The sequence below is a fragment of the Balaenoptera physalus genome, assembly GCF_965194825.1.
Source record: "Balaenoptera physalus genome assembly, chromosome: 18".
In the NCBI taxonomy this organism is placed as follows: domain Eukaryota; kingdom Metazoa; phylum Chordata; class Mammalia; order Artiodactyla; family Balaenopteridae; genus Balaenoptera; species Balaenoptera physalus.
In genome coordinates, this window is record NC_138899.1 from 55,562,554 (window position 1) to 55,590,299 (window position 27,746).

Below are 27,746 nucleotides of genomic sequence, written 5' to 3' on the forward strand. Positions count from 1 at the left end.
TTAGCAGCTGGATTTCTGTTATTTGTCTCCTAAACAGTCAAAACAAATTCCAACAATGAGAAAGGAATTCTAAGTAACAGACTCTAAAATGAGTAATTATCTGAGGGGATCCAGGGAGGAGGTCCATGGAGACCTATCTATACACTAAGTCAACAGGTTGCCCTGCTCTCTTGCTATGTGTTTGCACAGCTGCTGGCAAACCATTACTCGTATTTTGGGATTCAAATCATGTGTCTACTAAAGCCAGAGAATAGGATTGGAGGGAAGGACTAGGCTACATTTATTTTAAAAAAGCATAGTCTCCAGTTGAAGATAGTCCCTCTGAGAGCAGAAGGGGAAGAAAGTATAATATCACTAAAAGAGTCCCTTTTCTGACTGAGGCCAATAATCCAAGAAGGTTGAAAGTTGGCAATCTTGGCAAGTCTTAAGGGTAAAAAAAGCAAAAATGTCTGTACCAAACTAAAGTTAGTGCAAAAAACTCAATGGCAAAAATAATCAGGAAGATAACATTGAGGTCTCACAGAGCCTTGAGGTCCCCTGTCCCTCTCAAACTCCCCTTAAGTTTGGAAGATCCAAGTTAAGATAAATTAAAATCACCTCACGGCAAAAAAGCCATCCCTTGAGATGCAACTTGGAAGCAGAGGGACATGTATTAACTGTGATTCCCACCCCAAGATATTGTTCTGAACGACCCTGGAGAGGCCCAGGTGGAAGTCATTTAAGCTGAGGGTTAAAGGCATGAACAGAACATTCAGGGCTGTTGCTAGGAGATGGAAATCCCTGGGCTGGGAGTAAATTTGAGCACTGTCTTCAGCTTTGATAGTGGAGTTGATCAAATGCAAGTAAATATTAAATTATTACCTGGCAAACAAGGGGCTGAGATTCCTGAACCCTCAATAATAAATGGTAAAGCCCCTGGAATATCATCTCAATTCCCAGCTCAGATGTGGTCACAGAGGAAAAAGGCTAAGAAAGAACATCTTTGTGACTAGGATCTGGGGAGGCCATCCTGGCCAATCTAGGAACACACATTACAGTCAGCTTAGGGAGTCCTTGCATCTTCTGGCAAACAGCATATGTGCTATGGACAGTGGCCACTGAAAGTGGTTTTCCCTTTTCCAGATGAGTGTTTTAAATTGCAGTTATTTGTCATTGATCTGTTGGGGAATGTTAAGTGTATCAGATAAGTTGTCAGCTCATGAGCAGTTGATATACCCAACCCTGACTGAGAGCAGTGCAAATCTTCCCAAGATTTGACTTGTTACAGGACCCAGTAATTATACCTTATATTAAGCTTCCTTAGGGAACTGATTAGGTCACCAAGTAGTGATTTATTTTAAAATAATTTTTCTGTATGGTATGGAGTGGGGGCTGAAGTTTATTTTTTCTCATATGTTGTTCCAGTACATTTAGTGAAAAGAGTATCCCTTCCCCATTGAATTATCTTGTTGCTTTTGTCAAAATGAACACATGTGGGTCTATTTCTGACTGCTCTATTTTGTTCCATTGATTATATGTCTACCCTTCTGACAATTCCATATTGTCTAGACTACTGTAGCATTTATGGAATGTCATGAAACCAGATAGTATAAGTCTTCCAACGTCAGTTTTCTTTTTCAGAATTGTTTTGACTATTCTATGTCCTTTGCATTTCTGTGTAGATGTTAGAATCAGCTTCTCAATTTCTACAGAAATGACTTCTGCAATTTTGGTTGGAATTTCATTGAATCTATGCTTCAATTTGAGGAAAATGATCATCTTAACAATATTGAGTCTGCCAATCCATAAATATGGTAGATCTCTTAATTTACAATTTTAAACATTTCTCTTAGAAATATTTATTGCTTTCAATACACAAGTCTTTCCTATCTTTTGTTACATAGACTTAAAAGTATTTTATGTTTTCTGATACTATCCTAAATATTTTTTGATATTTATTTTTATCGCTTTGTTACTGATATACAGAGACACAGTTGAATTTTTTTACTTGGATGTATCCTGAGGACATTAATAAGTTCATTTATTAAATTTAGTTGATTCTTTGCTTATTTTTTTTTTAACATCTTTATTGGAGTATAATTGCTTTACAATGGTGTGTTAGTTTCTGCTGTATAACAAAGTGAATCAGCTATACATATACATATATCCCCATATCTCCTCCCTCTTGCGTCTCCCTCCCACCCTCCCTATCCCACCCCTCCAGGTGGACACAAAGCACCGAGATGATCTCCCTGTGCTATGTGGCTACTTCCCACTAGCTATCTATTTTACGTTTGGTAGTGTATATATGTCCATGCTACTCTCTCACTTCATCCCAGCTTACCCTTCCCCTTCCCCATGTCCTCAAGTCCATTCTCTACATCTGCGTCTTTATTCCCGTCTTGCCCCTAGGTTCTTCATGACCTTTTTTTTTTTTTCTTAGATTCCATATATATGTGATAGCATACGGTATTTGTTTTTCTCTTTCTGACTTACTTCACCCTGTATGACAGACTCTAGGTCCATCCACCTCGCTACAAATAACTCAATTTCGTTTCTTTTTATGGCTGAGTAATATTCCATTGTATATATGTGCCACATCTTCTTTATCCATTCATCTGTCGATGGACACTAGGTTGCTTCCATGTCCTGGCTATTGTAAATAGTGCCGCAATGAACATTGTGGTACATGACTCTTTTTGAATTATGATTTTCTCAGGGTATATGCCCAGTAGTGGAATTGCTGGGTCATATGGTAGTTCTATTTTTAGCTTTATAAGGAACCTCCATACTGTTCTCCATAGTGGCTATATCAATTTATATTCCCAACAACAGTACAAGAGGGTTCCCTTTTCTCCACACTCTCTCCAGCATTTATTGTATGTAGATTTTTTGAAGATAGGCATTCTGACCGGTGTGAGGTGATACCTCATTGTAGTTTTGATTTGCATTTTTCTGTTGATTAGTGATGTTGAGCATCCTTTCATGTGTTTGTTGGCAATCTGTATATCTTCTCTGGAAAAATGTCTACTTAGCTCTTCTGCCCATTTTGGGATTGGGTTGTTTGTTTTTTTGATATTAAGCTGCGTGAGCTGCCTGTATATTTTGGGGATTAATTCTTTGTCAGTTGGTTCGTTTGCAAATATTTTCTCCCATCCGAGGGTTGTCTTTTCATCTTGTTTATGGTTTCCTTTGCAGTGCAATAGCTTTTAAGTTTCATTAGGTCCCATTTGTTTATTTTTATTTTCATTTCCATTTCTCTAGGAGGTGGGTCAAAAAGGATCTTGCTGTGATATATGTCATAGAGTGTTCTGCCTATGTTTTTGTCAAAGAGCTTTATAGTGTCTGGACTTACATTTAATCCATTTTGAGTTTCTTTTTGTGTATGGTGTTAGGGAGTGTTCTAATTTCATTCTTTTACATGTAGCTGTCCAGTTTTCCCAGCACCAATTATTGAAGAGGCTGTCTTTTCTCCATTGTATATTCTTGCCTCCTTTATCAAAGATAAGGTGACCAAATGTGTGTGGGTTTATCTGTAGGTTTTCTATCCAGTTCCATTGATCTATATTTCTGTTTTGTGCCAGTACCATACTGTCTTGATTACTGTAGCTTTGTAGCATAGTCTGAAGTCAGGGAGCCTGATTCCTCCAGTTCCGTTTTTCTTTCTCAAGATCATTTTGGCTATTCGGAGTCTTTTGTGTTTCCATACAAATTGTGAAATTTTTTGTTCTAATTCTGTGAAAAATGCCATTGGTAGTTTGATAGGGAGTGCATTGAATCTGTAGACTGCTTTGGGTAGTAGAGTCATCTTCACAATGTTGATTCTTCCAATCCAAGAAATGGTATATCTCTCCATCTATCTGTATCATCTTTAATTTCTTTCATCAGTGTCTTATAATTTTCTGCATACAGGTCTTTTGTCTCCTTAGGTAGGTTTATTCCTAGATATTTTATTCTTTTTGTTGCAATGGTAAATGGAACTGTTCCCTTAATTTCACTTTCAGATTTTTCATCATTAGTGTATAGGAATGCAAGAGATTTCTGTGCATTAATTTTATATCCTGCTACTTAACCAAATTCATTGATTAGCTCTAGTAGTTTTCTGGTAGCATCTTTAGGATTCTCTATGTATAGTATCATGTCATCTGGAAACAGTGACAGTTTTAATTCTTCTTTTCTGATTTGTATTCCTTTTATTTCTTTTTCTTCTCTGATTGCTGTGGCTAACACTTCCAAAACTATATTGAATAATAGTGGTGAGAGTGGGCAACCATGTCTTGTTTCTGATCTTAGTGGAAATGGTTTCAGTTTTTCACCATTGAGAACAATGTTGGCTGTGGGTTTGTCGTATATGGCCTTTATCATGTTCTGGTAAGTTCCCTCTATGCCTACTTTCTGGAGAGTTTTTATCATAAATCGGTGTTGAATTTTGTCAAAAGCCTTTTCTGCATCTATTGAGGTGACCATATGTTTTTTCTTCTTCAATTTGTTAATATGGTTTATCACATTGATTGATTTGCGTATATTGAAGAATCCTTGCATTCCTGGAATAAACCCCACTTGATCATGATGTATGATTCTTTTAATGTGCTGTTGGAGTCTGTTTGCTAGTATTTTGTTGAGGATTTTTGCATCTATGTTCATCAGTGATATTGATCTGTAATTTTCTTTTTTTGTGACATCTTTGTCTGGTTTTGGTATCAGGGTCATGGTGGCCTCGTGGAATGATTTTGGGAGTGTTCCTCCCTCTGCTATATTTTGGAAGAGTTTGAGAAGGATAGGTGTTAACTCTTCTCTAAATGTTTGATAGAATACACCTGTGAAGCCATCTGGTTCTGGGCTTTTGTTTGTTGGAAGAGTTTTATTCACAGTTTCAATATTAGTGCTTGTGATTGGTCTGTTTATATTTTCTATTTCTTCCTGGTTCAGTCTCAGGACGTTGTGCTTTTCTAAGAATTTGTCCATTTCTTCCAGGTTGTTCATTTTATTGGCATATAGTTGCTTGTAGTAATCTCTCATGTATTTCTGCAGTGTCATTTGTTACTTCTCCTTTTTCATTTCTAATTCTATTGATTTGAGTCTTCTCCCTTTTTTTCTTGATGAGTCTGGCTAGCGGTTTATCAATTTTATTTATCTTCTCAAAGAACCAGCTTTTAGTTTTATTGATCTTAGCAATTGTTTCCTTCATTTCTTTTTTATTTATTTCTGATCTGATCTTTATGATTTCTTTCCTTCTGCTAACTTTGGGGTTTTTTTGTTCTTCTTTCCATAATTGCTTTAGGTGTAAGGTTAGGTTGTTTATTTGAGATGTTTCTTGTTTCTTGAGGTAGGATTGTATTGCTATAAACTTCCCTCTTAGAACTGCTTTTGCTGCATCCCATAGGTTTTGGGTCGTCGTGTTTTCATTGTCATTTGTTTCTAGGTATTTTTTATTTCCTCCTTGATTTCTTCAGTGATCTCTTGGTTATTTAGTAGTGTATTGTTAACCCTCCTTGTGTTAGTATTTTTCACAGATTTTTTCCTGTAATTGATATCTAGTCTCATAGCATTGTGGTCGGAAAAGATACTTGATATGATTTCAATTTTCTTAAATTTACCAAGGCTTGATTTGTGATCCAAGATATGATCTATCCTGGAGAATGTTCCATGAGCACATGAGAAAAAAGTGTATTTTGTTGTTTTTGTATGGAATGTCCTATAAATATCAGTTAAGTCCATCTTGTTTAATGTATCATTTAAAGCATGTGTTTCCTTATTTATTTTCATTTTGGATGATCTGTCCATTGGTGAAAGTGGGATGTTAAAGTCCCCTGCTATGATTGGGTTACTGTCGATTTCCCCTTTTATGGCTGTTATCATTTGCCTTATGTATTCAGGTGCTCCTATGTTGGGTGCATAAATATTTACGATTGTTATATCTTCTTCCTGGATTGATCCCTTGATCATTATGTAGTGCCCTTTTTTGTCTCTTGTAATACTCTTTATTGTAAAATCTATTTTGTCTGATATGAGAATTGCTACTCCAGCTTTCTTTTGATTTCCATTTGCATGGAATATCTTTTTCCATCCCCTCACTTTCAGTCTGTATGTGTCCGTAGGTCTGAAGTGGGTCTCTTGTAGACAGCATATATACGGGTCTTGTTTTCATATCCATTCAGCCAGTCTATGTCTTTTGGTTGGAGCATTTAATCTATTTACATTTAAGGTAGTTTTCTCTTTCATCACTTTAAATATGTCCTGCCACTCCCTTCTGGTTTGCAGAGTTTCTGCTGAAAGATCAGCTGTTAACCTTATAGGGATTCCCTTGTATGTTATTTGTTGTTTTTCCCTTTCTGCTTTTAATATTTTTTCTTTGTATTTAATTTTTGATAGTTTGATGAATATATATCTTGGCGTGTTTCTCCTTTGATTTATCCTGTATTGGACTCTCTGTTCTTCCTGGATTTGATTGACTATTTCCTTTCCCATATTAGGGAAGTTTTCAACTATAATCTCTTCAAATATTTTCTCAGTCCCTTTTTTTTCTCTTCTTCTTCAGGGACCCCTATAATTCGAATGTTGTGCATTTAATGTTGTCCCAGAGGTCTCTGAGACTGTCCTCAATCCTTTTCATTCTTTTTTCTTTATTCTGCTCTGTGGTAGTTATTTCCACTATTTTATCTTCCAGGTCACTTATCTGTTCTTCTTCCTCAGTTATTCTGCTATTGACTCCTAGAGAATTTTTAATTTCATTTGTTGTGTTGTTCATCATTGTTTGTTTGCTCTTTAGTTCTTCTAGGTCCTTGTTAAACGTTTCTTGTATTTTCTCCATTCTATTTCCAAGATTTTGGATCATTTTTACTATCATTACTCTGAATTCTTTTTCAGGTAGATTGCCTATTTCCTCTTCATTTGTTTGGTCTGGTGGGTTTTTACCTGCTCCTTCATCTGCTGCATATTTCTCTGTCTTCTCATTTTGCTAAACTTACTGTGTTTGGGGTCTCCTTTTCACAGCCTAGAGGTTCGTAGTTCCTATTGTTTTTCGTGCCTGCTCCCAGTGGGTAAGTTTGGTTCAGTGGGTTGTGGAGGCTTCCTGGTGGAGGGGACTGTTGCCTGTGTTCTGGTGGATGAGACTAAATCTTGTCTTTCTGGTGAGCAGGACCATGTCCTGTGGTGTGTTTTTGGGTGTCTGTGAACTTATTATGATTTTAGGCAGCCTCTCTGCTAATGGGTGGGGTTGTGTTCCTGTCTTACTAGTTGTTTGGCATGGGGTATCCAGCACTGTATCTTGCTGGTCATTGAGTGGAGCTAGGTCTTTGCATTGAAATAGAGATCTCTGAGAGAGCGTTTGCCATTTGATATTATGTGGGGCCAGGAGATCTCTGGTGGACCATTGTCCTGAACTCGGCTGTTCCACCTCAGAGGCTCAGGCCTAACACCCATCCAGAGCACCAAGACCCTGTCAGGTACACGGCTCAGAAGAAAAGTGAGAAAAAAAAAATAAAGAAAGACAAATAAAATAAAATAATTAAAATTAAAAATAAAGAATATATTATTAAAAATTAAAAATTAAAATTTAACTAAAAATAAGAAAGAAAGAAAGAAGAGAGCAACCAAACCAAAAAGCAAATCCACAATAATAATAAGTGCTAAAAACTATACTAAAAAACAAAAACAAAAAACGGACAGACAGAACCTTAGGACAAATGGTAAAAGCAAAGGTTTGGGGAAGTCTGAGGTCTTTTGCCAGCGTTCAGTAGGTGTTCTGTAGGTGCTCTTCCTCATGTAGATGTCTTTTTGATGTATCTGTGGGGAGGAAGGTGATCTCCACGTCTTACTCCTCTGCCATCTTGAAGCTATCTCCTGCTTATTTGTTTTTTATAGACTCAATTTTTTCTATCATGTCTTTTGTGAATAGAAGCAGTCTTACTTCTTTCTTCTCAATCTTTATCCTTTTTATTCCTTTTCCTAGCTTTATTTCACTGCTGAGAACCTCCAGTAAGATGTTGAAGTAAAGTAAAGAGAGCAAACATGCTTGCCATATTCTCAGTCTGAGAGAACAGCATTCAGTGTTTTACCATTAGCTATGATATTTTTAGTAGACATATCTTAAAAGTTCTTTATCAGATTTGGAAACTTCTATTCTAGTACTAATTTACTGAGAGATTTTATCATATGTGGGTGTTGAAATTTGTCAAATGTTATTTTCTGTATCTGTTGAGATTATCATATGATTTTTCTTCTTCATTTTGTTCGCATGGTGAATTACATATATTAGTTTTAAATGTTAAACCAGCCTTGTTTTCCTAGGATCAACCCCCCATGGTCATAACATATTACTTTTTTTCTAGCTATTACTTGATTTGATTTGCTAACATTTTTATTTTTTGCATCTATGTTTATGAGGGTTATTAGTTTATAATTTTTTCTTCTTGCAATGTCTTTGGCAGGCAAATTAATTATTGTTAGTAAATTCGAACTTGTTAGCCTAGGTTTTAGTCTGTGGAAAGCTCTAGTTATTTCTCATTCCCCATAACTTAGTGAACTCAACTTCCAATCTCTGTCTCCCCTGTGGATCTTGTCAAAGCTTAGATTTTGAGGCTTTAATAAGGTAGGCCTAGAGTAGACCTGACTACAAGACACAGTCCTGTCTTCTGAGGTATGGCCTTTCTGGTGCCTCAGATGAATGCCTAGGGTGTTAACAAGAACCCTCCTCAGGCTGGATCAGAACTCTAACATCTAGCAGTGCTCAACCTCTAGTATCTCTGTCTTGCTCTCAATCCTGTTAGTAGTAAGCTTTTGTGATCTTGTTCTGCACATATGCATTTGGGTCCTCAGTCAAGGATTCACAGGAACTCCTATGTACACTTCTCTCTCACTCTCTCACCATCCAATATAGCTCCCTCCTGCCCAATGACCAGATATGCAGCTTCCATCCACTTGAGTGGTCCCAAGCTCTTATCTCTGCCTCTTCAAGTCAACTGAACCACCACCCTCAGCATGGACTCAGCTTTCTGGGCTACAGCTGGAAACCTGGGCAGAGACCTGGATGAACATGGGGAGAAAGGTCCCTTCTCTTAGGGACTGTACCCTTGTTATTCAATACCTGATATTAGTTGTCTCATATATTTGTCCAGTTTTAGAGTCATTTATGACAAAAAGCAGCAGTCTTCAAGGTTTTGTTTTAAATTAACTCTTTGTCTCACAGCCACCAGAGGCAAGATATCAGAAACTTTAGGATGATGATAAAATGAATTTTTTTATTGCCTTTTATGTGTCACCAGCAGGTCAAGAGCCATCTTTACATAGTGGCTGTGTTCCAAAAGCAGCAAGAGATGGGGCAAACCCTAATGAGAAAGTATTTGGTAAGACTCTGCTTGAATCATATTTGTTAATGCCTTGTTGTCAAAGCAAGTCACATAGCCATGGCCAGTGTCAACATGGAAGAGGATTAATAAAGGGTGAGGATACAGGAAGGTATGATTCGTCAGTGCCATTACTGTAACAATCTACCACATGTATTGACATATCCAGTCATGTACCTAAGCCCTTATGCATTGGTGTCATCTTTCTGCAATAATTCTTAAATATCACGATGTGCTTTTTCTAACAGAGGATGAAATAGCCAGTAAAATCAGGAAGATGGACCAGTGATTCCTAAGGTCTTTTCTGCTTTGGCAATTTGACACCAGTAGCTGGGGCTCCATTCCCATAAGTGTAGTTGATAATTATCTAGCACACACTGCTGAAGGTTGTTTATATCAAACCTGCATTTTGATTGGTGAGTACTTATGCTACAGGACTGCTAAATATTTAGAATATCAACCCTGACCATATATGTTGGTTATTTGCAACATGCTAATCCAAGCCTGGTTAGTACCCTAGGCATAATTCACAGACTCACAAGCTCCTTAACATTTGTCCAAACCCTTTAGGTTATACTTGAAGACACTGAGGCCCAGAAAGATCAAGTGACTTGCTTTAATTAGGTCATATGACAAGTAAGTGGAAGAACTAAGCTTGGAATCCAGGTCTTTCAATGGTTACACCAGTGCACTTTATTAAGCAGTATCCCAACTGAGTTTCATGTGATTCAGTCCTGCCTTTATGGACTTTGGTCTCTTAAACTGCTGGCTTAGTTTATATATTTAAGATCTGCATTCTAGCCACAGATTTTAAATGTAAACCTTCTTAATTGATAATGAGAAGATATTTGGAATTTCCTAGTTTTTACTCTTTATAGAGTTTAATAGGAACATGTCATCACTGCAATTCCACCTCATGGTTTAGGGGTGGGTGGGAATGAGGAAGGAGTGTTATTATAACTATAGATGCAAAAACCTGCTTCTGAATTCTCTCCCACCCATTATTCCAGCAAAAGCATCCCTAAGCTCTGACTCCACCAATCAGCCCTGACACCAAGGAATTTCTGCACCTCTCTTATTGTTTTAATATGACATTCATCCTCAGAAATGTTTTTATTCTTATTTAGTTACCTATTAATGTGTGGCCCAGAACCACTTCAGTCTCAGCACATTAGGATTTGAGATGTTTTTCTCCCAAAAGCAGTCATTCAATGTGGGTTTGAACCATCCTCTGAAAGAAGAATCAAGTTGTGCTCTGTAATAGGCTAAAGGGCAAGACACTGAAAATAGAACTATCTTTTGCACCTTATAAAATCCAAGTGAGTCTTTCAGAACAAGCAAAGGAGCCCAGAATAGGAAAAGGTCAAAAACCTGAAGCTGTTTGGAGCCACTCAGACTTCCAAGACCTTAAGATTTCATGTGGTCTAGCCTATTTGTGAATTTTACAGCTACAAAGGCATGAAAATTCTGTGCAACTGCAAATCACTAATAAGTCTGTACAAGAAGACATTGAAAACCCAAATTCATCTTTACCAAGTGAAGGGTATGCTAACAGGAGGAAATATAAACAGCGCATAGAGAGAGACACATAAAAAGTGTACTAACACACCAATTCAAACTCTTGTCAAACGTCTCTTTAGAGCTCCTGACAGCAGGAAGCCAATTACTTGGAAAAGAATGAAGTTTGTTTTATGAGCATATTACAAACACAGCCCCTTCATCCTAACATCAAGGAAGAATTTTGCTTTTCCAGTAGAAGCCAGCAGCGTTTTGCAGCTGATGGGCTGGTAGTTTGCCTTGGAGTTTAAAGCTATAGGAGGAATCAACAGCTTCTTAACTCCCTAATTTAGCTCTGGGTGATTAATCTATGACACTTAATTTGTGGTAACCTGCAACAGAAAACCGGGGCCCTCAGAGCACAGTAACTCATGCCACAGAGTAACTTTTGGCCTCATGAGCTTCTGAAGGTCTCTAATATGACAAGTCTTCAATGCTTTTGGCATTGGAAGCCTGTGATCTTCATCAGAGGGTTAGGAAGAGAAACACTTCCTAAACACAGGCATCATCTTCCATTTCATAACTTCTGGACATAATTATTATTATTTCATCATGTAATATTCCCTGAGAAGAAACAACTTTTTGAGAGTTTGCACATAAGAAAATGTTTTCATTAAAAGGCCATCTTTGCCCTTATTCTGAACACAAAAACATTTAATTTGTCTCACTTTTTTTATATAGCCCTTTCCTTCATATTTGAGCAAACGGATAGCAGGATTCTTAATTACTCTGCACAGTATGCTTGGTTAAATAATGGTGTGAAGTGCTTCTCTGTGCTCCTAAACATCTGCCAGATTTTTTCCAGGGAACAGTAACATTTTACATAAATGAGAAAAGGAGAGGACTCAGGCTATTCCACAGATCTTTTGGATGATAGAAATATCACTTCTATGCCTGGCACAGGGTTCAGAAATATCACTTCTCTGCCTGGCACAGGGTTCAATGTTCCCAATCTTGCTATCATTATTGTCCCAGAAAGCCACCCTATATTGACCATTTGACCTATAAGATCCATACAAACTACAAAGCAGACACTTAAAAAGCCCTGCCATGTCATTTTTGTGCCACAGATACAAAATTCCTTGAAATTTTAATGGGAAGAGACTGAAAAAGAAAGAATCTATTCCATTTCCTTGAGCTAGCACCTTGACTGCTGCAGTTATGAGGTTAGCACGATGATATTAGTTCTCCTTCTAAAGCCTAAACAAGTTCTAATTTCCTTCGTGACATCTTCTTTGATCCATGGTTTATTTAGAAGTATACTGTTGGCCCTCCATATCCGCGGGTTCCACATCTGCAGATTCAACCAACTGCAGATCCAAAATATTCAACAATAAAAAAAAAAAATTCCAGAAAATTTCCAAAAAGCAAAAGTTGAAGTTGCTGCACATTATTTACATAGCATTTACATTGCATTTACAACTATTTACATAGACTTTACATTGTATTAGGTATTATAAGTAATCTAGAGATGATTTAGGTATACAGGAGGTTGTGCATAGGTTATGTGTAAATACACTCTTTTATATAAGGGACGTGAACATCTGAGGATCTTGGTATCTTCCAGGATCCTGGAACCAATCTCTCCCTGATACCAAGAGATGACTATATCACTAAATTTCCAAATATTTGGGGGTTTTCTAGTTATCGTCTCATGACTGATTTTTAGCTTAATTTCACTGTGTTTGGAGGACATACTCTGTATGAATTTAACATTTGGAAATTTGTTGAAACTTGTTTTAGGTTCCACTGCAGTTGTTGGGTGCAGTGTTCAATGCATGTCAATTGGGTCAAGTATGTACTGTATCCTTACAAATTATTTTCCTCGCTGATGCTATCAGTCACTGAAAGAGATATACTAAAATTATCTAAGAATAGTGTGGATTTGCCTTTTTCTTGTTTTGGTTCTTTGAATTTTTACTTCATAAATTTTGAGGCTTTATTATTATATCCATGCAAATTTGACAGTGCTAATTCCTGAAAGACTAACCATTTTATCGTTGTGAACTATCCTTCTAGTAATTCTTCTTACCTTAATGCCTGCTTGGCCTGTTATTAGTTTACAAAACAGCTTTCTTTTAGTTAATGTTAATAAGAAATGTCTATCATCCTTTTACTGTCAAACTTTCTGCATCCTTATTTTTAAGTTGTTTACTATAAGCAGCGTGAAGGTTTTTTAAAAATCTAGTTTGACCATATTTGTCTTTTAATTGCAGTATTTAGACTTTCATTTACAGGTTTAAATCTACCACATTACTATATGTTTTCTCTTCTCGTATGTGTCATGTTCCCTTTGCTCTCATTTCTTGCCTTATATTGTTTTAATTAAATATTTTTATTATTCCGTTTCCCCTTTCCTTATGTTGTTTATTATACTTTTACTATTCTCTCAAGGGTCACCCTAGGATAAAACATGCATCCTTGACTCTTACTGCAGCATAACACAAGGACTTTAGAGCAATATAACTCCATTTATCCATTCTCCAACCTTTTGTTCTATTTTTGCCCTGTGTCTATCCCATAGATATTTAAACCCTTCAAAACAATATTATTATTTTATACCTTAAATATTCATCTAGATCTACCCATATATTTGCCCTTTACACTGCTTTTCATTTTTTCTTGTATCTCCATGCTTCTATCTGGAAATACAGTAAATACTAGAGCAGAATTTGTTCTAGTATTTACTACAATGCAGGTGAGCTAATGATAAAATTATCTCAGTTCTTTTTTGGTGTAGAATTATTTCATTTATTTTTAAAGAAGATTTTTACAGGGATGGAATTCTAGGTTAGTTTTGAGTAAATTATTTAAAGCAGGTGTTTCAAAACGTTGAATAAATAATTTCATTGCCAGCTAGCTTCCATTGTTGCTTTGGAAAGTTCATATAACAGTTTTATTTGGGCTTCTGTCTGCTTTTAAGACTCTTTTTCTTCGGTTTACAGCAGTTTTACTATGATATGCCTAAGTATGGTATTTTTTTAATGTTGATCCTACTGTGGATTTGTACTACTCCTTGACTCTTGGTATCTTTCATTATTTTTAGAGAACTCGTGGCCATCATCCCTTCAAATATGACTTCTGTTCTAATCTCATTCTTCTTTCATTGAGGGGTTCTAAATGTATCCCTCAGTAAAAGTTGTGTTCAAAACATGTTTGATCTATTTACTAAGTCCCATATTTCTCTAGTATTGAGATTTTCTTATGGCTTATCTTCCAGTTCACTAATTCTCTTTTAAGGAGTTTTTAAAATCTGCTACTAAACATATCTATTGAGTTAATAATTTCAGTTGTCATTCTTTTACACTCCAAATTTTGCATTTGATTATTTTTTAAAGTTATTATTTGCTTAAATTGTCTAACTTTTTATTTTCAACACATTCATTAAGTTTATGTCAGATAACGTCAGAATCTGGATCTCCTCCAAATCTGTTTCTATTGTGCTTTTTCTCCTAGTTTTCAGGAACATGTTTATCTCCAGGCATTGCCTGGTAATTTTGTATTGAATTCTAGATAACGTATACGAAAATTTGAAGAAATAGTTTGAGATTCTGGAGACTGTCAACCCCTTCAAGACAGCATTTAGTTTTGCTTCTGACATAACAGAGAAAGATCATCTTCATCTGATCAGGGAATAAGCTGATTTAATCTGGGCTCTGCTTTGTGGGGTTGGTCTATTTCTGGTCCACTCTCACTCCTAGGGTATAGGCCATCCAGGGGTATAATTAAAACACTGGAGAGTTTGCCAAGTTTTCCCCCCTTGAGCTGGCCCTGAATTCCAGTTTTTGTCCTCTGGCCCATGAGACCACCAGAAACTCCATTTGGCTTCTCAACTTTTCAGCCATCAATTTCTGCTCAATTTCTTAGCCTCTCTGCTGCTTCTTTGGAATTAGCAAATACCTTGAAGGGGAAAGCATCCCTGAAAATCAAATTTATCTCTTTTCACTTTTCTTTCCAAAATCTTGGCCCCTCAAGATGTAGTTGCTTTAGTAGCTCTCCAATGCTTCAAATGGACTTTTTATAAAATACATTTTGTTAGATATTTTTTATTTCACTGTCACAAAGAATAGATATCCCTCCAAAATACTTCTAATATTTTCAACATGCAATCCCAGCAGCAGCAGAAATTTGACCATTTCTCTAAAATACTGGATGTCTTAGGTTTAGCTAAGGGAAGATTCACAGATTTCGGGGCAAGGTGGGTCTTGTTTGGCCAAGGGCAAGTCTTAGCGGCACAGAGCAGCTGTGAGCTATTAGCAGCCACCATCCACAGCAGCTGGCTGACTGATGCATTAGGTGAAAAGGGTATCTAGGAGGGCATCAATAGCAATGAGTACAACAGATATCCTGATCTTTTCAGTAGTGCAGATTTTTTTTTTTTACTTTTTCAGTTCTTATCCAGGTATTCCTTATTCCCTTGCCTTCTCCATTGCAAACACTTTTTTCTGGCCCCTCAACAACTTGGGTGGGGGTGGGAGCTGAGAATGGGATTAGGGGAAAAGAACCCACCCCAAAACATACACATACAGTATCTCCAACACCAGTCCTAGACCACTCACCTCACTGCTGCCCTAGTAGTGTACCCCATTCAGCCTCTTTATTGGGAACACCTTGCCCTGACAAGGAGACCTCTCAGAAAGAGTCTTTTCAAGATTTCTCTGAACTTGCCACTTACCAAAGAATGTCCAGTTAGCCCATGAGAAAGCTATACCTCTGTCTTTCCAAAATCTAGATGAAATGACACTCCTCCTGTGGCTTCTTCCATTGGTCTAATCTTCAAAGGCATCTCCACATAACCTCTTGCCTTTAGGATTTTCTATGCAAGAATCAGGGCCCAGTCTCTGGGTACAGACTCCAAAGGACACAAGCCGATGTCTCCCTAGAACTGTCTCTGCACTCAGCTCTTTTCCCATGGTGACACAGGGATGGATACATATCTACAGCTCAGCCAACAGTCAAAACCAAGATGATATGTTAGGCTCTCCTTCTGACAAACACCACAATTTCTCTTAAGTCCCTCTTACATGGTGTAGAGTAGAGGGAGCCATTCCCTTACCGTTAACCCATGAGGAGAGAAAGGGAAATAATTCTGATTCATTTGAAAACTACAGAAAACCTAACTACAATGGTTTTAAAAGATGTCTGATAGGTGAAGGACCAAGGGACATTGTCAAACTCCTTTTCCATTAGTGCTTATTTTAAGAGTGTTTCTGTCTTAAACACAATGGCCAAAGTATTGTTGTATTTGTCGTGTATGCTTCCTCCAGAACTCATGAAGCCTCAGGAATTTTGCACTTGTGTCTAACACAATTTGCCACAAGATGCTATGAATTATTAATTACTTCGTTCTAAAACTTTACTTTTAAAACCTAAATGTTTAACTTAATAGAATGTTATTCCCTCTGGAGACTAAGATTTCCAAGTTTAGAAAGAACACAGAGAATATAGGCTATTACTACCCAGTTGCCATCTCCTTCCTGCTGAATGACATAGAATCAGCACTAAGATCTGACTTTAAAAATAGTTTCATGTTAGCAGACCACAATGGACAGAGCTTTCCTCCCTCTATACTTCATGGGCCATGAAATCAGAATATTTCAAGCCACTATCACTGTATCTGAATTTTTGGAAGCCAAGTGTAATATAAGTTCTTTGAAGACCCCTAATTTCTCCTCTTAATTGATTCCTAAGCATTTTCTGAGTGTATGATTCTGGGCTCAGTGCTGAATTCCAAAACCAAGTAAGAAATAGTCACTTCCCTTTAATCTTGGAATTGGTGGGCTGCGGGTGTTGGCCCAAAGAAGCAAAGATAGGTGGTAAACATTAGAATATATAAGAATAAAACTCAGAGGAAATTTAGGCTAGAAATACAGGTTTTAGAGTCATCAACATTTAGCTCGTATTGAAATATTGAGACTGGAGAAAATCATGAAGTGAAAACATAGTAGTTTTACATTGTCTGGTTCATGGATCTTTTTGAGAATCTGATGAAAAGAATGGACTCTCTTCCAAGAAAAATGTACACAGAGAGATTTTTGCATATGCTTACAGTGAGTGCATAGATTCCCTGACGCTATTCATGAGTAAGAAAACACAATGTGTAATAATAACAACGGAAGCAAATTGATGACCGAAACTTCCTGAGCCACAATCAAAGGCACTGATGTTCAAGACCACATGCAAGATAAAGCTATCCAGAAAAAGAAGATTTGAAAAGGTTGAGTTTCTAAATCTAAATACTTTCATTTTTATAACTACTTAACTACGGACTACCTGCCTTTGGAACCAGTTCAGTCTATAAAACGCATCGCCACAAAAATCCAAAACCAGAGGCAATTTCGAAATATACATGTGAAATAGAGTTGGGTCTATTCATATCACAGCTCCAGAGAATATATCAAGCTAGAAGTAATGAGTTCCAGTTTATAAGGACTTTTACAGCTCAAGAAAAATCGGCTTTTCTAAAGTTTTCCCTTCTCCCAGTTGCCAGAGCACTGTGCTTATGCTTCTACTATAAAACTCATTTCATTCCTTCTTGTTCACAGGTCAACCTCCTGCCTTCAAAACTTAGGGTCTTTGTAGAAAAGGACTAATTTTTGTTTATCTTTGCCCACAATGCTGTTCTCCCAACCCTTCCAACTGCACTCCCCCGACATACAGCCCCAATACAAAGACTTGCACATGCATATGATGAATATTTGTGGAACCAACCAAAACTGTCAACCCAATCACAGAATTTTCCAACACTAGGAAAGCAGAAATCAAAAGTGTGGAAGATAATGGAAACCAGAGGCTCCAATTGCCTCTTCCCAGTTCAGGTCTGATGGCTCTCATTTCTGCTGTGGTTGACCAGAAGCATCACAGTAAATAATATAAATCAGCCCAGGGTCTCCACGTCACATTTGTCATGCCTGTATGACACTGAATGGTGTGGAATTAGAGAAAACTGAGGGGAAAAAAGATGTAAGATCCCAGAGGTAAAAGCATAGAGAGAATTCTCTTCTCATAACCATATAAAAATCACCCCCTAGACAAAAGGAGACTATCATTCATGCAAAGCAAAGGACCAAACAGGTGTTAGTACAAAAATTAGATAATTTCAGGAGTCATAAACCGAATGCTTTGCTCTACATAAATCAAGAAAGAAATCAAGAACACACTTCCATGAATTAAATCACAATTTAGCTTTGTTTGCTGTGAAACATTGTAACAAGATTAATGCAAACTGACATCTTCAAACATTTCACATGAGCCCAAAGGGAAGCCATTTTCTGACCTTGGTAGATTTACAGTCCCACCTAGTATGAAATGGAGCAGAATGTCTTTGATGTTTTCAGAAGAATATTTGCCCTAGCCCCTAGTTGACGCCTTCATTGCCTTACTCCAATAAATCTTCACTTTCTGTTTACAAACAGAGCACTTTTGGCATCCATTCCTATAAACAAAAGGTCTGAGTTTGTTGCAATATCTGACAAGGTGCTTTTTTGCATTTTGGTTTGTGATTTTTGTTTGTTGGTTTGGTTTCATTTTATCAGTCTGTCCATCTTCAACTATCTAAAGGGCACTTAAGCCCCAACGCCTCGCAATTCAAAAACATGAAATAAAATTAAAAAGCAGATGGAGAACAATTTCAAACTAGCCTTGACTTCATGTGAGTCTCTTGAGGTAATACATAGCCTCACATAAACTCTGGCTAGAACTATAGTTTGCCCAAACTATTTGTCTATTCTATGGGAATGTAGGGTTTGTTCCTTTTCCAGGGTGATTGTATAGAGGCTGTAGTAGCTTGGGAGAATAAAGTGTTATTTTTCTCTCTAACAACAACAATTCCGAACCAAGAAATCAGTTTGTCCTAGACAAGGAAGGCAGCCTAATAAACAGCACAGGATAGAGTTCCTCTTTGTTAGACTGGGTATCATATTTTTTATACTGAGTGAAGTGATTGATTCAGAAGATTCTGAAAGAAAATCAGGTACAGGACAAGAGGGGAAATGGCAAGACTGGACTACTGAGTAAGAAAGGAGAAAAATGATAAATAGGTCTCGAGGTGTGGCTGCTTATTCTGAGGATAGGAATTCAACAATTGGGTTTATTTTTATAAACTCAGACCTTTGCCTCGAATGATTCCCCACTCCCCCCAATTATACTCTGTCACATGACAAAGTCATACCCATTATTCAAGCTTCAGTTCATACATCATCTCTTCTGTAAAGCACCCCCAACATCACAAAAGGAACTCCTTTCTCTCTCCTTTGTCCTCCTGTCTCACTTAATCAGTACCCTTTTTAGAGGAAGTCTCCCCTCCACTCTGAGAGCACCTTGAGGGCCCTGGGTTATTATTCATCATTTTCTCCCCAGGGCTTGTCATTACAGATGATGCAAAAATGTGCTTAATAAATGTATGCTGAATAAATCTAAGTGACTAACATTAAAAAAAAAAAATCAAACTCCCAGATACTTAAATTAGACAAACAACTAATAAAGCTCCACTCACTGTATGTCACGAAGACCCAGTCTGAAATTAGGGAAACCTGCCAGAACATAGCAGTTATGAAATCAGCCTTGGATGTGACAACCCCTAAGAGGAGTTAGCATAGAATGCAGAGAAGAATTTTTACAGGAAAAGGAAATGAAAAATAATTATCTTTTATTTGGGGTTCATTTTCCAAAGGAATTTTAGCAATGGGCACATTTTTTTCATCAGGAAAAAAAATGAAAATATATACCCTGGAATATCCCCATGTGCTATATAATTATATCCTGGGCAGAAATGTTATACACCAACATCACGTTTATAGAGCACATGGGCGAGGATCCAAGGAATCTCCTCCCACTCAGAAATTTCTCAGTCTCATTTATAAGAAGACACTTAAATCTACACTTAAAAGTACCCTTACATTTAAAATGAATGCTGTATGGACCACTGCACAGATTACCATGGACATTGTCCAAATGTTGCCTCATACTTATGGTAGGAACCTAAAGCTTATTGAAAAGGGCTGTTTCTTTTCCACAGCCCCTTTGCAAAAATATATTTAGGGATGCACTGACTTGCCAGAATTACTCAACTGCTGTATGATTTGAATAACTTTCTCCAGAAGAGTCTCTTAATTCTCTGCAGGGCATGAAGAGACGTATATAATGAATACACACATTCACACACACAAACATACATACTCACATGCACTCACACACATGGACATTCACACCCAGGTGTGCAAACACTTTCACATACATGTTCACCCACATATATATTCTCTCTCTCTCTCTCACACACACACACACACACACACATCCAATTATCCAGTGAAAGCGGCTCAGTGAACAGGTTATTTCTAGAACAGCTATTATCTGACTCTCATGTGATGAAAAAGGGGTACCTAGTAGGTTTCAGCCCAGTTGCCATTTGTATCTTATAGTAGCCATCAGTAGCAAGCAAGTCTCAGAAATTGGAGTCTTGTTTATTATTAGCACATATTCCCACACACATTTCTGCTAAATATTAAGGATAGCGGCAGGTCTTGACACTATCAGAAATAAACTTGGTATTTTTAAATCTCAGGGAAGTGAGCTGTAATCACAAAATTAAGATTAAGAAAAACTGCATTCTTAGGCCTTAAAGTATCTTGGTGTTGCTTCTCTAACTCCAATTAGTGAGTAAACCCCTTCTGTTCTCCCTGCAAGGTTCCCCTTAGCTAGACTGGAAACCCCACAGGAACAGGTCCTTGTGTGCCCTTCTCACCACTGGGACCCACAGCCATCACTGTAGTGAAGGAATGAGTGACCCGATGGATGCTGCAAAACTCTCTATTTAACATTGACGTCAGCTAATTTGTGGACATTCACCATGACATATTAGGGTCCTCTCCTCTAGAGAAGCAAAGGAGAAAATGGAAGCATGCCCAAGAAAACCCAGCCTTTCCCAGGTGTTTCCACAGCTCAGAAATGCATTTGTCAGCATCCTCTCTCTCCAGGTACTTGGCTTCCTTGTGGCAACTTTCTCCATTTAGAGAAGAGACTGAAACCATGCATGTGCTTTTCATATAAATTATCTTCATTCCTTCCCATAGTGACACTGGAGAGCAATGACTCAGCCTGTACCTATCAACAAAGGGGTAAGAGCTGAATAATTGTCCAAAGACACTAATCAGAGCAGCAGTGAATATGTATTATTTATAGCACACCTTTCCCTTAGGTGAAATGTTTTGACCAGAAAAATCAGATCATTATTGCAGATTTACACTTCATTTGTCTTATGTAAGCATCATTTCACAATACTAAAGAGAAGAGAGTTAGTCTAACGGTTTTTATCCAACCATTTGTACTAAATAAATAAAGTCCTAGAGTAGATTCCCAGCAAAAGTTTGAATAAATATATGCATAATTGTGTTACATGGAGGTCCCACATAGTACATTTATATTATACCTTTTAACCGTAATGCAATTGAGAGAGAGTGGAGAAATACTTACAGGGTTCAAACTAGGAATAAGATCTGATTGGTTTGTTAAACTGACTATATGCATTCTGCATCTATTGTGTATTATTTATATTTTTTTTACACAGATGAAAAGATACATACAAATCTATCTACACAGAGTTATCCCACCCAATCGTGCTTCCTGCATTTTTAGGAATTGTAGCATCTGCAAAGCTACAATAAAATTAAAAGAAAGAGAAAAAGACAACAAATGTGTCTTTGAAAACTGTTCCAAGGAAGAGCCCCTTTAGCCTGAACTAAGCCCCAGTGTTCAATTTGTCCCTGCCCCAGACGAAACAGTACCCATTTGGAATGCTACATGAAGATGTTTTGCTTTTGTGGAGATAATTGGCTCTAAACAAGCATAGTAATTAGCAACATCAGGTAGCTCAGGCAGCATTTGGTCGCCCATTGCCTATTTATTTGTGAGCAAATGGGAGGGTGTAGGGGTGACAGGAACAGATGGGGAAGAGATACAGGCACTTCACTGGTGCCTTGCTTGGATGCCTCACGCTTTCTCCCTCTGGCACCATCGTTAGTGCCTTGGCTTCTGAGCCAGTTCTGAAGAGCCCTGGGCAAGTGCAGATGCCACCAGCTGTTCTGGCTGCCCTTCCCCATTGCCTGCTCCTTGTCCTTCACTCACCTGGCACCAAGAGGGAATTTCTGTGCTGATATTTTCAATCTCTGCACTCTATGGTTTCACAGTTGAAGACTTTTTTTTTTTTTTCAACAAAAACAAGCCAATAGCGCTGTAGTTAGGGGTTAATTGGGCATAAAGGCAAAATGTGAAAAGACCCAGCTGTTCCTCTCAGGGAGGATTGCAGAGAGTTATTATAACTGATTGCTACCTTTCAACACGATTCTCTAGTCTGGTGGCAGTACCAGGGACCAAGAAGTGACCAAAGTCATGGGGAAGGAATGCCATGTAGAAATGCCTGTAAAAGGGTGGCCAGGGGCATGGGGAGCCATGAAAATGGACAAGTACAGAAAAGGAAATAGCTATAAAAGAACCACAATGGAAATTTTTGGATAAGAATAGAATGGCTAGTGTTCATTGAGCCATTACTACTGCTAGGCACCATAATAAGCAATTTACATAGACAACACTATGAGCTTGGTATCAGTATTATCCCCATTTTACAAAAGAGAAAACATGGGCCTAAAATACAGGTTTTTAAAAGTGGTTGACTGCCACTCAGCTTATTAAGTACTGGACTGCAATTCAGACCAAGAAGTCCCTTTCTGAGGCTCTCCTGGGAGTCCAGGAGACTGGAGTTCTACTTCCGGGCCAGTTTCTGTATACTAGGGTAAATGTCAGCAAGTCACTGCACTTCAGTATCTATCTCTACAGACAAGAGTGGCAATTCCGAGTATGATAGACAGCCTCCTGCCTCAGAATCATCTGACAAGCGTATTTAAAATGTAGATTTCAAAGTCTCTTCTTAAACCTAATAAATCAGACTCTCTCTAGCAAAGTGCCCAAAATTGCATTATTAATAATCCCCAAGGATTTTTAGGTTCAATAAAATGTAAGGACTTCTGGACCAGTTGATCTCTAAATCAAAAATGATATGGCTATGGTGGTTGATATGACACCCACGTAATTTTTTGCATTATTTATAATTAAATTTTGCTTATTTGAAAGAAAACTCAAATTAGTTTTATTCAGTATAAATTATTTTACTCAAAGAGGTGATTTTGAATTACTTTTTTTTTAATTTCCAAAATTCAAGCTCATCTTCAAAAGGTAAAGATGGTTTTCCAAGCATTGAGGAAATGAAAACCCTGAGGTTTAGGACTATTCCAGAATTGCCCTAAGCCATGCAGCATTTTCAGAAACAGAACTCTATGGGGATGATTTTTTTTTTTCAAGTTTAAATCATTTTTGTTTAAGCACTGATTTTACAAAATGTGATTGTTCAAAAGGTGAACTAAATTTACAACTTAATTTGTTCATGTATTGATAAATTGCCTTCAAAATACATTGGAGCTAGATGTGTATATAAGATTTTACATGCGTTTTGGAAAAAGTCATCCAGAAGCAGCTGCTTTTTTAATAAACTTGGCCAGTTTCACATCTCTTTGGGTCAGTCCTCTGCAGTCATGTGATGTGAGAGTTATCTGGACCTTGTTGTACACATTGAACTACTCCGGGTGATGATTCAACTTCTCTGCTTGTAGGGCAACTCAGGACATAAAGCCAAATGCCTGATTAAAATTTTTGAAAGAGAACTCTTTGTAGATGGCATCTCTCTCACTTAATTCCGACCATCCTGCTGCTTTAAGGTCAAGTATAACTTGGTTCCTCTCCTCTGCTGTCAACCAGCGAGCATCTGCTGACGTGGCCGTGAGGCTCTGGCTCCTGCCCCGAAGCCCCGCGAACCAGCGCCATGTCGCCTACCGCGCCCCCAGCGCCCCAAGAGCCCTATGGAGATGATTTTACAGGAGTCAATACTCTTTTCAATGTATGAACTCTTATTTTTTTTTTTAAATAAAGCTTGATTACCTGTAATCATAGCTCCCAAACAGAAAACTGTGTTAGGTTGAACCATATGAAATTGCTTTTTTTACTTGCAAAAACAGTGATTTCATATGGCTCAACCTAATGCGTGTGCGTGTGTGTGTGTGCAGGCGCGCATGCCCATATGGGCCGGGCATAATTCCTGACACTAGAATATTTACGTATCAACTTGCTGGGTCCTCGTAATGCACTGCTGCCCTCTCAGTGCATTCTCAAGAGATATTAGATATTGATGGTGAAATTTTCCATTTGACTTCCCAGACTTTATCTTACATCTTAAGATCTTAATAAAAAGGCGAATATTCACAACTATAGCAGACCAATCAGTGATCAAACTAAAAATCTAATAACTTCTTTTTCCTATCCATTCCCAAGCATACAAGTATGTGCATTCAACCCGTAAGAGCCACACAATTTCCCACATACTACTCTTGCATATGTGAATTTACTGTGTCTTTTGAAAGACGGCTTTAGAGTCTAACAGATTTTGTCAGCTGCTTGTTTTCCCAGTATTCAGGCCATTTTCCTCAAAGTAAATGTTCATTCATTGTCACTAAAAACATATCAATAGGAGAAAGACATCTAAAAGTTAAAAATTAAGTGAAATGACATGGATCTGCATGGACTGAATACTTGGGGAAGAAATAAAAGCGATTGAGCTCACCCTGCCAAAAGAAGTATCTGTGCCTCTTTCCCCTCTGCGTCTCCTTCCTCTGTGCCCACCTCTGAGTGCCAGTGGGATTATTTGGCAGCACTGGGCTCTAACTAAAGCTTCTAGAAGCTCTCATTCAGCAGTGAAATTGTTGTCTTCCTCTGATCCTCAGATTATGGAGATGAGGGGATGAATGTACAGCACTAAGATTCCCTACCGAGATAGCTTTTCACTCTTTTCAGTGAGAAAAAGATCAAAAGGAAACTGGCTAATTAGCATACCAAAGGAGACAAAAACCCCTAGAGCTTTATCGTTGTTGGAATCCAATAATAAACACCCGAGTACAAAAAAGATTATTTGATAATGACACACAGAATTGAAAGCCTTTGAAACAGCAGCTTCTAGAAAAAAAAAAATATTTTTGGAAGGGAAAATATCCATAATTATACAGAATAATGCTTATCCATTGGGGAACAGCTCTTGGTTCCTGGAAGAGCTACTTGCAGAACCACTTTGCCTAAGAACGGTGGTGTGGATTGCCTTTATCTGAAAAACTCAAAAAGCCTACAAAAGGCTTCAAATCCCTTCCCAAGTAAACATTCAGTGCTTTCATATTCCCAAAAATTAAACACAGAATTCTTGTCTTAAAAATAAGTGTCCCCTTTTCCCATACCAGGGCCCAGTCAAAGGCTTGAACTCAAAACCAGAGGAATTTACAAAACTTTAGGACTCATTATTCTTCTCAACAGCATTTTCTGGTTTAGAAAGTCTGGAAGTCTCTGTAAATATGCACTTTTTAAAAAAAAGAGAGAGAGAGAGAACAAAGCAATTGTTGAATTATAAACAAGTTACTCTGAGACACAAGTATAGGAATCCACCAGGACCACGGAGAGAGACAGCCTTGAAAGAAAACCAGACCCTTACTCTTTGGGTTAATATTAATATTGTAGTGATTTTCTTCAGACATTGAGAGGTTGATAACCAGCAGAATAGATTTTTCGGTAGTCATGGTGGGTTTGACTAAGTTGTGAGCACATCTGCCTCTTCCTCCAAGGCATCTGCAGACCATGTTGGTCAACATTGGGCATGTGGTCAAGCCTGGCTTCCCCATGAGAAGCTGACTCACATCCAAGTCAACTCCAGGACCTTTCTAGGACAGGAGACTGTGGGACTCTGAATTTGGGGAGCAGGTGCTAATAGAGAACTTCTGCATAAAGGAACACAGTTGCCAAGCCCTAGTTCCCATTTAAAACGCCTATTGATCACAGAGAAGGCATTGATATTATTTTGCTTGGAGATTACCCAGGTAATTATAATGAACTTGCCTGCAACCCTGGCTCTAAGCCATTTGAATAAAAAGACCCAGAGTCCTGGGTTATTAATACTTTATCCTGTTTCTAGGCAAAGAATCATTGTTAATGAGTCAAATGGTAATGACTCTTTATACAAATCTGAGTTTAAATGAATAATGCCTCTCCTGTTTTATACATTTAAAAAAAATAATAAATAGATGAGAAATATACTTTTGACTGGCCATCAAGTATCCTACCTTTCTTTATCTCTGGGACCCCTAGTTCCTCTCAGATTTGACAAGATCACTTAAGGACCTTATTTTGTTAGTTTCATACAGAATTATTTCTTTGTTCTTTTTTATAAATTGCCCGTTGGCAGTGAAACAAGCCCCAAATCAGAATTTTACTTAGAAAATGTGTCTGAAGGAATAAAATAAATGCCATTTACCCACCACTCCAAAGTATTAATTAGACTTAGCTGTTTGCCAGCTAAGTGCCAGAGGAGCCCATGGTGATTAGCTGCACTAATTGGAATTTCAAGTGGTGCTGATAACCACACAAAGATAATAGGATTATACCTTCCCTCCCTAAAAAAAAGTAGCTTTGTCATAACTGTTTAGATGATGGCTTTAAGCTGTTTCACACCTAACTATCCCCAGAGAAAGGGAACATTTTTAGATTCTATTTTTATTCCTACAGAGAGAGGGAAATAAAATTCTTTCAGATAGTAACAAAAGTACAAAGGAATGTCCCTCTCTGTTTCTCCATCTCAACTTGCTCTCCAAGAAGCACAGAAAAGCAAATTTATGTGACCACCAACAGCAATTCAAGCTGAGTCAGAAAGTCAGTTAGACCTGTCTGTCTCGGCAGGAATATATTTTTGTTTTGGTTTGTAGAAACTCTGTCAGAAATTGATGAACACCTCCATTCCCAGGATGACCAGAGCTATAACTACAACTCATATTTGGGAAAGTTGAGCAGATGTTCTTATTCATATTTTATACATTAAGAAACTATCATTTGAAGAGGTTGAGTCTTTCCCAGTATTCTCTTCACTTGAGAACATTCCACGTTTATAGAAATGTAGCAATTTCCAGACCTAACAAGTCCCACAGGTGTCAAGGGGCAGAGCAGGACTCCACAGCTTCTATCCTCCATCTGTTCACTGGGAGCCAGGCACTGGACTATCTCCCTGGGCTGAACTGCCTCTTTGGGGTTCAGATACCTCTATTTAATCCCCACAAGTAAAACCCCAATGTGGTGGGGAGCTACAAACACTATGAGTGGGTCACGTTCACTGTCTTACCTTCCCTTTGGATATCCAGGCCAGCTGATGCAGACGATGGCATAAACAATCATAAAAGAAAATTGCATGAGGAAAAAAAGAGGGTGAGGTTGGAAATCTTCTTTCTCAGGTGTTAAATATTCAAAAGAGATAAATTAACATAGATTTGTTTCAAGTAAATATGAAGAGCAAATGCTGGTCACAAAGTTACTTGCACTTGTAATCAGAGTTCTGGTGGCCATGAGGCAGAAATTTTACCCCTGGGCTGGTCAGGTTCCATCAGCAACTTGAGGGGCCATAAGGTGTTTTCCAAGGCAGAAGCAAGACCTACATTGCAAACCTCTCTAGTTTGAAAAAAAACAATGGATAAATTTAATTGCACAGCCATTGGTTTTACCCACAGTTGAAAGCGTGCCTTCTCCAGCACGTGGCCTGGTTCACGTGGAGAATCTTAGGAGGTACAGAAGCCATGTGGAATTGCCATAGCAATCTAAGGAAGCCTGAAAGGCCAACTTATCCCTACATATCTCCATCACAGGCCCAGGCATAATTTTAGATACTCTTTAGGTTGAGGCATTACATTTTTAGGATACTCTTTTCTGTTATTATTTTATCCAAGAAAGCAATGATTACTCAAT

General features: G+C 37.9%; 1 pseudogene across 1 annotated transcript; it reads right to left on the reverse strand.

Annotated features, from left to right (window-relative positions):
- Positions 1 to 4,892: 4,892 nt before the first annotated feature.
- LOC309647573 (pterin-4-alpha-carbinolamine dehydratase 2 pseudogene) lies at positions 4,893 to 27,197 on the reverse strand (annotated as a pseudogene). Its single transcript, XR_014268665.1, has 3 exons — positions 27,130 to 27,197; positions 11,808 to 23,783; positions 4,893 to 11,774 (listed from the first exon to the last, which is right to left on the reverse strand). The product of XR_014268665.1 is annotated as a pterin-4-alpha-carbinolamine dehydratase 2 pseudogene (transcript).
- Positions 27,198 to 27,746: the final 549 nt, after the last annotated feature.